The sequence below is a fragment of the Canis lupus genome, chromosome 3, assembly GCF_011100685.1.
Source record: "Canis lupus familiaris isolate Mischka breed German Shepherd chromosome 3, alternate assembly UU_Cfam_GSD_1.0, whole genome shotgun sequence".
Lineage (NCBI taxonomy): Eukaryota > Metazoa > Chordata > Mammalia > Carnivora > Canidae > Canis > Canis lupus.
The window spans coordinates 20,551,944-20,564,172 of record NC_049224.1 but is presented as its reverse complement, the minus strand read 5'-3'; the positions used below and the strand labels follow the sequence as shown (position 1 = coordinate 20,564,172).

General features: G+C 40.2%; 1 long non-coding RNA gene across 1 annotated transcript in view; it reads left to right on the top strand.

Annotated features, from left to right (window-relative positions):
• LOC111095145 overlaps positions 1-12,229 on the top strand; it is a 60,584-nt gene that overhangs the window by 7,135 nt on the left and 41,220 nt on the right. The gene's annotated exons all lie outside the window — the stretch shown is intronic.

Here is a 12,229-nt window from a genome sequence, read left to right as displayed (position 1 = left end):
TACAAATGTTTTTATTTTTTTGACAAAGAGAGAGCGGGCACAAGTTGGGGAATGGCAGATAGAGGCAGAGGGAGAAGCAGACTCCCCACTGAGCAGAGATACTGATGTGGGACTTGATCCCAGGACCCTAGGATCATGACCTGAGCCAGAGGCAGACCCTTACCTGACTAAGCCATCCAGGTGGCCCTCAATATAAACAGTAAAATGCCTGTCTGTGGTCACACATTTCACTTCCATCCTCCCTCACACCTGAGTTCTGAGCCTTTCAGGGTTTCACAAGGAGTCTAGACCCTTATTTGCCTATAGTCATCTCTGCATATATTCTAGGTAGTGGCTGCTCCCTCCCTGGTTCATTAGTTACCACTTCATCTTTTTTTTTTTTTTTTTTTTTTTAGATTTTATTTATTTATTCATGAGAGGCACAGAGAAAGAGGCAGAAACACAGGCAGAGACAGAAGCAAGCTCCCTGCAGGGAGCCTGATGTGGGACTTAATCCCAGGACCCTGGGATCATGACCTGAGCTGAAGGCAGACACTTAGCCACTGAGTCATCTGGTGCCCCACCACTTCTCCATCTATTTTTCAATTTCTAGAACTTTTACATAATCTCTCTTTTATAGTTGGATTCTTCTTATATTCTTTTATACTCTTAAAGATGGTTTTCTATAATTTATTGTTTTAAGGAGGGTCAGACTGGACTGCCATGTCAAGTCAAAAGCTTATGTTTAAAAAATTTAAAAACCTTTTTATATTGTTTACACTTTACTGATTTCATACATCTGATTTATTGCTTTTTATTGGCAGTTTGTAATCAATCATGAACCTGAGTTCAATATACATTATAAGTTGGTTCTAAGGCATAGTCTTTGATGATTTGAATGACCAAACATAACTATTTAATTTTGCAAACTATGCTTCAAAATGTAAAATGGGTATAAAATATTTCTAGGAAGTCCTATGTTAGTGTTAAGAGCCTAGAAAAGACAGTGCTTGCTTTGGCAGCCCGTATACTAAAATTGGAATGATACAGAGAAGATTAGCATGGAGAGTCTCTTAACTACAGAGAACAAATTGGGGGTTGATGGAGGGAGGTGAGTAGGGGATGGGCTAAATGGGTGATGGGTATTAAGGAGGGCATTTGTGTTGAGCACTGGGTGTTATGTGTAGGTGATGAATCACTAAATTCTATTCCTGAAACCAATGTTACACTATATGTTAACTAAATAGAATCTAAATAAAAATCTGAAACAAAAAAGAGTCTAGAAAAGACAATCTTGGAGTTTTTTGATATTTATTTATACATTTTTTAAAAAGATTTTATTTATTTATTTATTCATGAGAGACACACAGAGAGGGAGGCAGAGACACTGGCAGAGAGAAAAGCAGGCTCCATGCCGGGAGCCCAATGTGGAACTCGATCCCAGAACTCCAGGATCACGCCCTGGGCAGGCACTAAACCGCTGAGTCATCCAGGGATCCCTATACCACATCTTTTCAAAAGCTACTTGAATAAACTAGAAAATCCTATCTGTAGCAAAAGTATACACACCAACAGTTGACATTCCACTAGTAGTTCTAAGTTTGCTTACCAACAAATACAGAATATTAGATCCTTTCTTAAAAGTACCTCAGTCCCAGGGCAGCCTGGGTGGCTCAGTCAGTTAAGCATCTGCCTTCGGATTATCATGATTAGAGTCCTGGGATCCATCCCCACCTTGGGCTGCTCACTCAGGAGGGAATCTGCTTCTTCCTCTCTCTCTGCCCCACTCCCCCCTTGCTTACTCTCTCAAATACATACATAAAATCTTTTTTAAAAAGTACCCTTAAAAAAAAAAGTACCTTCAGTACCATCATTATGGTCACAGCATTGTATTTAATATTGCAAATGATACACATTATTTGGTGTTTTTTAAAAAAAGATTGATTGATTGATTGATTGATTCATGAGAGATACATAGAGAGGCACAAACACAGGCAGAGGGAGAAACAGGCTCCATGCAGGGAGCCCAATGCGGGACTCGATCCCAGGACCCAAGGATCACACCCTGACCCAAAGGCAGATGCTCAACTGCTGAGCCACAGAGGCATCCCAATACACATTATTTGACCCTCATTCATCTATTCACCTTATAGATCAGCTCCAAAATGGCTGTGGTCATGATTTTCTCCACTGTATCTCCAGTGCCTAGCACAGCTCTTGCACAATGTGGTCAATTGATAAACATGTGTTGAGTAAATGCTGAAGGAACTGTATGTCCAAACAAGGTTCCGAAACTGACAATCAGGTTTGGGGAATTAGATGTAGTAAGATGTATCAGGAATAAGGGTCTGCAGTGTGTGATACATGTCACAGGGGTCACCTGCGCAAGTGCAATACTAGACATTTAGCAGAGGGACGCCCGGGTGGCTCAGCAGTTGAGCGTCTGTCTTCTGCTCAGGGCGTGATCCCGGGATCCAGGATCGAGTTTTGCATCAGGCTCCTTGAAGGAAGCCTGCTTTTCCTTCTGTCTGCGTCTTTGCCTCTCTTTCTCTGTGAATCTCATGAAAATATAAACGAAATCTTTAAAAAACAAAACAAAACAAAAAAACAATATCCAGCAGAGAACAAGGGATGGGATTTTGATAGGTAGAAATGAGAAGGGCCTTTACATGGCATAAAGGGCTTAAGTCAAAATAATATCCAGCTTATAAAGTGTTTGCACTCCTTCAATGTATTTAGCTTAAAAACAAGAGCCTGACTTACATAATTCAAAAATAAGTTCCATAAGCCCTAAAGGCAAATCAGGTTTCCTTTCTTAGACCAACCCTATAAAGCCACTGAATGGACGTGTAGGTGCTATGGCCTTGGTATACGAAGCACACTGTTGAGGTGAGGTTAAAGGGTTTCACACCACATGTGCTTGGCTGGGGGCTGAGTTAGAATATTAATGCAAATGTCCCTCACTTACAGCTGCTTGTCTGCTTGATAAAGACCAACATTGGGACACCCGGGTGGCTCAGTGGTTTAGCGCTGCCTTCAGCCCAGGGCCTGATCCTGGAGACCCCAGATCGAGTCCTATGTCGGGCTCCCTGCATGGAGCCTGCTTCTCCCTCTGCCTGTGTCTCTGCCCCCCTCTCTTTCTGTGTGTCTCATTAATAAACAACATCTTAAAAAAAAAAAAAGACCAATATCTTTCATTCTTGATTATGTTACCAAGTTCTAGCAATTTCCACTTGCAGTCCTTAGATTTTCTTGATGAGAACACAATGTCTGGATATTTAAATGTTCTGTTTACACGCATCCAGGTGCTCACACTTTAATCAAATAAACCACAAAGTACATCAGGCAAAACTAAATGCATCTGGTTGAAATTCTCCGACAGACACAACCAGGGGCAGAATGACACACACTCACCAGAGTTTTATCTGGGGCCCTTTGAAGCAGAATTGGGAGTCGCAGTCAATTCCAATTGTCCTAATAAGAAAAAGTAGTACCTCAAAAAAGATGAGGGATGCCTAGGTGGCTCGGTGCTTGAGCGTCTGCCTCTGGCTCAGCATGTGATCCTGGGATCTGGGATCGAGTCTCACGTCAGGCTCCCACCATGCAGCCTGCTTCTCCCTCTGCCTGTGTCTCTGCCTCTCTCTCTGAGTCTCTCATGAATAAATAAAATCTTAAAAAAAAAATCGAGGAAAGGGTGCCTGGGTGGTTCAATCAGTTAAGCAGCTGCCTTCTGCTCAGGTCATGATCTCAAGGTCCTGGGATCAAGCACATCAGGCCCTCTGCTCAGTGGAGTCTGCTTCTCCCTCTGCCCTTCACCCTGCTTCCCCCGCCAAATAAATAAAATCTTAAAAAAGAAAAAAAAAAAAAAGACAAGGATACACAAGACTACTTGGAGAAAAAATGTAATCGAGTAAATAAAAGGAGGAAACATGATAACAAAACAAATGATAGGGACGCCTGGTTGAGTGTCTACCTTTGGCCCAGGGCGTGATCCTGGAGTCCCAGGATGGAGTCCCACATGGGGCTCCCCGCAGGAAGCTGGCTTCTCCCTCTGCCTGTGTCTCTGGGTCTCTCATGAGTAAATAAAATCTTTAAAAAATGAAACAAATGATAAAACAGTAATAAGAGTCAAACAGACTTAAGTTCTTTACATGTATTAGTTCACTTAAAGAGAAAAAGACAAGGAAGCTGGAGGGATACTTTATTTTCCTACAAAGTTCTGATCTTAAAATGACATACAACTTTTCCACTGTTGTCTTTGGGAAGTATGATGAACGAGAGTCTCTTCCTTACCAAACCATGGCTCCGAAGTCTTGAATCTTGTCAGAAATCAATTTTGCTTCATATTTTAGGTGACAAAACAGGCATTCACAGAATATTCACTGGAAACTCCAAGACAGCCAGATAGGGAGAAATGCTTAGTGCCTTTAAATTTGGGGGTGCTGGGCACTCAAATCATGCATAAAAACTGGAATATCGTGTTGGTTTTAGAGTTTATTTATATGCTATATTCTAACATGCTAAGTTCTCAGGATGCGGCATGTTTTTAAATAGAATCAATGATCAAAAGCACAGTGGTAAAAGCACATGGTGAGATGGGAGTCTTGGATATCATCTAACCTCATCTCTGGCAAGAATTACCTGGGTGAGGTAACAAAATAGATCAAGGTTTTCCAGACACCTAATGTTGCCAGAAACTCAGAAACCAGAGACTTGCTGAATGCTACCACCACCTACACCCCACCAATCCCAAACTGGTTACGTCTTTGAACTGATTTTTTGCATTTAGCTTTAAGATTACCTTCTCCTTTAATGAACTGGCTGGGCTCTACAACTCTAGTTCTAAAGAAATGAAATGTGCCACTGTCAGTCATCACATGGAGGAGCCGTGTACTTATTCGGGACACCTCGGGGGTGTAAATCAATTTTAAAAGGCAGAGTTATACACATGCTTTGATGGAACCCCAAATTACAAGTCAGTGTCTAAACCATGTGGTCATTTTAAATTTCAAAGATTATGCCTCATTTTTCCTATGTTACATAAGCAGGGCTTAACCGGTGCTCTAAAACATGCAAACCAGAGTCCAGCAAAATTATGCAAGCTAATGGCAAAGCAGACAGAAATCTTTAAAACCTGTTTTTACAAAGTTTTGACCTCTCTTAAAAGCACCAACTTTTTAAAACATTAGTCTCTGTCTCAAAGGGACTAAAAGGTCACTTTCTCATTTGGCAGTGTCTAAGCCACTTTGCCCACACTCAGGACACTTATTTTGCACTCCCCACATGCCTATGTCCATCCACACACTAAGTTAAGTGACCAGTAGTCCAGCAGTTTTTTAGACGAATTTTTAAAATTCTGGCAAAGCCAAGTAACAACGACTGCTTTGGGGTTAGCAGCATTGCCAAAATTACACCCTTGTGGGAGCACTACTTTTGTGGCATGCGGGTCTCCAGAACAGAAGCTCTGCTTCGGTTAGCAATGGAGTGTCTCGAGGCAGGAACATTCAGAGCCCCTACATGTAAAGCAGCAGCACCTGGAAAGATTATGAGAGCATTTGCAGGCTGTGCATAGTACTAAAAGCGCTGCCGAATCATTCCACTGCTGCTCTAGTCAGTAACAAATTGAAGCACTTTATAAAATTTGTAGCTCTTCAATAATTTTGAATCACTTTAAAGTGCTCATGCTCCAAACCATAAAGTCTTTCTTAACCACTGCAAACATATAAAAGGTACATCACCAAAATGACAGTAATCAACTCCTTCAATTTTAGGTGTGAAATTGTTCTGTGTTTTTTTTCCTCCTTGTTTTTGTTGTTCACCAAGTGCAAAAAAAAAAAATGGTCATAAAGGACACAATGTGCAAAATCTCCATTTTTCAATAGCACAAAATAATCAAACTCCTAAAATTTTTTCAGATGAAGAAATATTTGATTTTAGATAAGATACCTAAAGGTAGGGGTGTAGGGGTATAGGGGTGTGTGTGTGTATTACATCTATCCAGGATCCTAAATGAAGGTCATTCATAGGTACAAAACTGCTGATGCAAGTCTTTGGGAAGCCCTTGAAATAACATGTACCAGGATGCCAGGGAAAGTAAGGGAAGGGAAGGCAAAGTAAGTGAATTAAGGCACTCTATGGTATGTGTTTCTTTTTGAGTCAAAATAAATTTCTTATGGCCTAAACCACTAACTGAAGAGCACTAAAATACTGTCAGGTTGACACAATTTTCTGATTTGCCTTTTTCTTTAAGTTATTGATCCCATTCAGATTAGGTCCTTTCAGATAAAGAGTATCAACCCTGGTTCAGACTTGTTTAGAATGAAATAGAATAAAACTACACCATTAGTTTCTAAATGAAGATGTTCAATAATGTAATGTCTTTCATTTCCTGGGATAGCTTGAAATTATCTTAGAAACATTCTACGTCCAGTTTTAGTAGAACTCAAATTTAGTTCACTTGAAAGCAGTAAAAGTAACACATCCTTACCAATTTGAGGCTAGGTGACACACATCTCTTCTCATAGTTCTAGCTCACCCTAGTTGGTAGAACTAGTCACATGGCCCTGCCTAACTGCAAAAGAGCTGGGAAATACGAGGGAACATTCACATAACTTGGTAAGCAGTAAACATCTCTGTTATGGGTTCTACCCAAAACAGAGCAGTGAGCCCCGCTAATTTTTAAAATCATAACGTGTATTCATACAAAGCTTACTCTCAAGTTTAATTTTTCTCAAAGCATGGATTCAACCTTTTTTCCTCTTCCTATACTTGTATAGTTGGTGGAACTAAGGGCAGATTTTTTTTCTCCTTTAAACAAGAACTCAAATTCCTTTTTTAAATTTAATTATTACTTTTTAAAGATTTTATTTATTTGTTCAAGAGAGAGAGAGAGATAGGCAGAGACACAGGCAGAGGGAGAAGCAGGTTCGTGGGAACTCGATCCCAGGTCTCCAGGATCAGGCCCTGGGCTGAAGGCGGCGCTAAGCCACTGAGCCACCCAGGCTGCCCTCCCTTTTTTTTTTTTTTTTTTAAATAAAGATTTTATTTATTTGAGAGAGAGAATGCACACACACATACAAGCCTGGAGAGGGGTTGGGAGAAAAGGAGAGAATCCCAAGCAGACTCTCCATGCTGAGCGCAGAGCCCAGGGCAGGGCTTGATCTCACAACCCTGAGAACATGATCTGGGCTGAAATCAAGAGTCAGACGCTTAACCGACTGAACCATTCAGGCACCCCAAGAACTCAAATTAAGGGCAGAACACAAGCGAGCTATTATTGAGTCCAAGGGTGCAATGGACTGAACCAAATTCATGTGTTGAAATCCCAGCCCCCAACATGATAGTTATTAAGAGGTGGGACCTTTAGGAGATTAGGTCATGAGATGGAGCCCACCTGGATCAATTTTTTTTAAAAGAGATCCCAGAGACCTCTCTATCCAACCCTCTTCCATCACAGGACACAGTGAGAAGTCAGCCATCTATAACCCAGAAGAGGGCCCTCATCAAAATGTAACTATGCTGACATTCTGATCTTGAACTTCTAGCCTCCAGAACCATGAGCAATCACTTTCTATTGTTTTATAGAAGCCACCTACTCTATGGTACTCTCTAGCTGAAGACTGTGCTATCTTCCCATCGCAAGTAGGCTACTTACTATACACACCAACAGTGAAGGAGGAGGACGAACTTGTTCCAATAGCCTGTTGCCCAGGAGAAACGATGGTCCCTCCTTGTCTAATCAGGGAAAAATAAAGTCTTCAGCACATAGCAGGAAGGACATCCAGTCACTCTCTATTTACGAGCCTGGTGTGTACAGCCTTGACTGTTAACTAGAACCTGACTTGACTAAACCGAATCTACCATTCCTATGAAAATATACAGCTCTAAAGCTAATAACATGCATTTTATATATATTTGGGGCCTTAATTTAAAGATTTATTTATTTATTTTATGATAGAGAGAAAGAGAGAGGCAGAGACACAGGCAGAGGGAGAAGCAGGCTCCATGCCGGGAGCCCGACGCGGGACTCGATCCCGGGACTCCAGGATCACACCCTGGGCCGAAGGCAGGCGCTAAACCGCTGAGCCATCTAGGGATCCCCTGGTGCCTTAATTTAAAGGACATTTCAATGACAGAAGAAAGTCTCCCTACAAAGTAGTATTTGGTTTTGGGACTAGGTCCAAGATAGGATCAACAGGGGACAGTTACCAAGCCAAAAAACACATATATATATATATTTTTTTTTTTTGGATTGAAAAAGAAAGCACTGATTTTTACAAGGCTAACCCACCTACCTGATGGAGAATAGACTGAGGTAAACTATTCTGTGAGTTTCCATGTCAATTAATATGAACCTAAGAATGTATTAGGAAACAGCTATTATACAAATTGCAAAGAGCTCTGGGGGTTCTCAACTAGGGGAAGGTTGCCTTCCTACAAGTCAGCTGGAAAGGTGTAAAAGTGCTTTGTTTTCACTTTTTAGGTTATCCCATTTTTAAGTGGGGGGCCTCAGGTGGCAATAGTGAATGTAGAGTCAGGGATACAAAATATCTTGCAGTGTATGCGACACTCCTACAATAACGCATTTCTTGCTATAAATACTAAGCAAGAAATACTGAGCTAAACACAAAAAACCTAAAGGTAGAAAAACACTGACTCTTTATATTCCTCTTTTGATGAGGCAAGAACTCTATCATGTACCCAGAGAAACGCAGATTAGTTTGGAAAAGGAGATAAAATACATCAAGAGGATGGAGGAACTTGACACAAAGGTAACAACTCAAGTTAGTTTTGTTTTTATTTTTAAGATTTTATTTATTCATGAGAGACACAGAGAGAGAGAGACATAGGGAGAGGGAGAAGCAGGCTCCCTGTGAAGAGCCTGACATGGGGCTCGACCCTAGGACCCCAGGATCACGCCCTGAGCCAAAGGCAGATGCTCAACCACTGAGCCACCCAGGCGTCCCCTTAAGTTGTTTTATTCAGACATTTAAAAAGTACTTTTTGACCCCTTCCTCCTCTTGAATAAATGTAGTGCTTAAGGGCTTCAGGTGGGCATCCATGGTGGGGGAGATGGCACTGCAATGGTTGTCAATATATCCAGATGGAATATGAAAAATCAGGGACACTGGGTGGCTCAGCAGTTGAGCGTCTCCCTTTAGCCCAGGGCATGATCCTGGAGTCCTGGAATCAAGTCCCGCATCGGGTTCCCTGCATGGAGCCTGCTTCTCTCTCTGCGTCTCTCATGAATAAATAAAATCTAAAAAAAAAAAAATCATAATGAGCATCTGCATGCCTGCACAAGCATGTGTGCACTTAATATTCCTCTATTTCAGGGATCCCTGGGTGGCGCAGTGGTTTAGCGCTACCTTCGGCCCAGGGCCTGATCCTGGAGACCCGGGATCGAGTCCCACATCGGGCTCCCTGCATGGAGTCTGCTTCTCCCTCTGCCTGTGTCTCTGCCTCTCTCTCTCTCTCTCTCTGTGTAACTATCATAAATAAATAAATTAAAAAAAATTTAAAAAAAGATTCCTCTATTTCATAGCTCTGTCCACTGAGAAAGTCTGTGAACAAGGATGATCCAAAAGCAATCAACACACCTGAATGGTCATTTCTTGGTTTCTAATTATCATCCTCCACTAAAAGAAACCCAGGTTTCTTATAAAAATGATTGATTCCAGAGTAGAGAAAAAGCAAGATGAGTCTGGAATACCTTGCTGTGCCAGAAAATAAGGAATATCTCAGAAAACAATGGAGACATGTCCAAAGGTCATGGAAGCCAGGTTGAAGGAACTTCCACTGGCATATCTAGGACAGTAAGAGCATGAAAATAAATAACAATAGTAACAGATAGTGGCTCATTTAATAAACATGAGCCCATATGATTTATTAATTGTATGTTTGGTGAGGACCACAATATTTACATTTTTTCAAAGTATCTCTCCACAAAACACTTATTAAAAAGATTAAAAAAAAAACATCTTCAGAGTGGCAGACACCACTTTAATTAGGGATTAAAGTGAATATTAATAATTGTGTGCCAGCTGATAGGATACAACAAAAAGTGCAAGATGTCACTTCTGTGATAATCCTCCCAAAGTTGAATAACCTGAATTTACCCATAAACATTAGAGAAATCCAAACTGAGGGTCATCCTATAAAATAACCAGCCTAAAATCTTCAAAATGGTTAAGGCTATGAAAGCCAAGAAAAGATTAAAAAGCTATTTTAGACTCAAGGGCATGACAACTAAATTCAGTGAGTGAAATGCTGTAATGGATTACATAAAGGATATTATCAACAAAATTGGCGAATCCTGACTGTGGCTTAAGATTTAAATGGAAGTCATGTATCAATATCAAATTTCTGATTTTGATGGTTGTACTCTGATTATACAGGAGAATGTCTTTGGCAAGAAAACACTATAGGATTAGGAAGTGAAAGGGTGATTCTGTGAGCAATTTACTATCCAATAGTTCAGCAAATTAAAAACAAAGCCCTTTGTACTGTACTTGAAACTTAGATGTAAATTTAAGATAGTTTTAGGGTGCCTGGGTGGCTCACCATCAATATGATAGGCCTGTAAAGTGCAGATACCAATAGTTTAAGCTCCTCAATAAATGATTAAAACAAATCAGGGTATCATTATTGTTAAAATTTGTAAAGACTGAATTTTGAAAGAAAAAGATGCTATAACACCTTGATTTTAAGTACCTCCTTCCTCAAAGAAATTCAACATATGCTCACTAGCCAATTTTTGAAACATAATTGTTAAAAAGGAAGTAGTTTACTACTACTGTTTTACACCTGAGGAAACTGAGGCAAATGACTTGCACAAAATTACCTAATTTTTAAGGTGGTAGGGCCAGGACCACATCATCAATTTTTAATCTCCCACGCCAATGCTTTTTAAAATTACTTGCACTGAAAAAAGAAAAAATTACCTGCATTGAAAATATATCAACCGTGTTCATGTGGATGAAAAAGAGAAAAATATTGTATATTCTTTTCATTATATAAACAGAAATATACCTTACGAAGATTAGTACTGAGTACAAATACAGAACTGCTTTATTTAATCAGTGTCACTTGATCATTTCCCCACTATAACCTATTTCTCTCCTGTCCCAGATTTTACTTTTTGGTGACTATTCTACTTTCAAAGATTTCAGAACTTTCCCTTAGCAATTCATCTTCGAACATAAATGAGCTCTACTTCAATGACTCTTCACCTTTTTAGTCACAAACCTCTGAGAATTTGATGAAAATTATGAACCACTTTCTCTTCAAAATATTCACACACATATATTTGAATGAAAATTCGAGTCTGCTGAGCTATTTTAAGGACGTTTACTTTCCTTTTTCCAGGTCATTTATGTACCCCAGATTATGAACCCCTGATCTGTCAGTCACTGGTTTATTTTTATTTTCACGACAAACCTGAATACCCTGGAAGGTACTGGTATTCTCATAATACCGCAGAAGAAGCCATAATAAGCTAGGATCTGAATCCCTGTGTCTTCCTTCCCAAGATCCTTCCACTTATTCTTACCTACAAAATAGCCCTCAAAAGTCACCCAACTACATCTAGAGTCCTATATTCAGCCTTCATCTGTCCAATCAGCCTCCTCTGCATGCCAAATCTTTTGACCATTTTCCTACTCATCTGAGAAATATCAAGCCTATCAAAGCTGCCAAACTTCTCAGGAAGTTTCAAACATATTTTAACAGTTATCTTCTTGCTAAGTGGTCTCTGGAGGCATCTTCAGGGTCACTGCAAATAATTTTTAAAAGTTCCCCAGTGAGGTATGGTTCCCTTGTCCAAAGCTTCTGTTTGTAACTACCAGATAATGATAAACAGGGATGTGGCAGGTCTTGGCTTTCTACATTCCCAGCCTCCTTCTTCCAACCAGTTTGCCTCTTTGGTGACCATGTATCTTCAACTCTAGAACCAATCCTGTGCCTTTCATCTTCTCACAGTATTAGACAGAAAAGAACTATTTGGGTGTCAGAGTTTTGGGGTAACTGATTATGCATAACTGAAACTCGGGCAGGTGAAAACACTACCTCAACTAGACAGGTTCCTTTTTAAAGATTTGTATGTCTAAATGTGAAGTAGAATTTTACCTTCTCGTACTTATATGCATCAGTAGGCAGGCGGACAAATTATTGTCACTTCTTTGTTTGATTGATTGGTTATTAGAGCAGAAGGGAGAAATGAGTTGAAGTCCCATTAGATGAATTAAACATG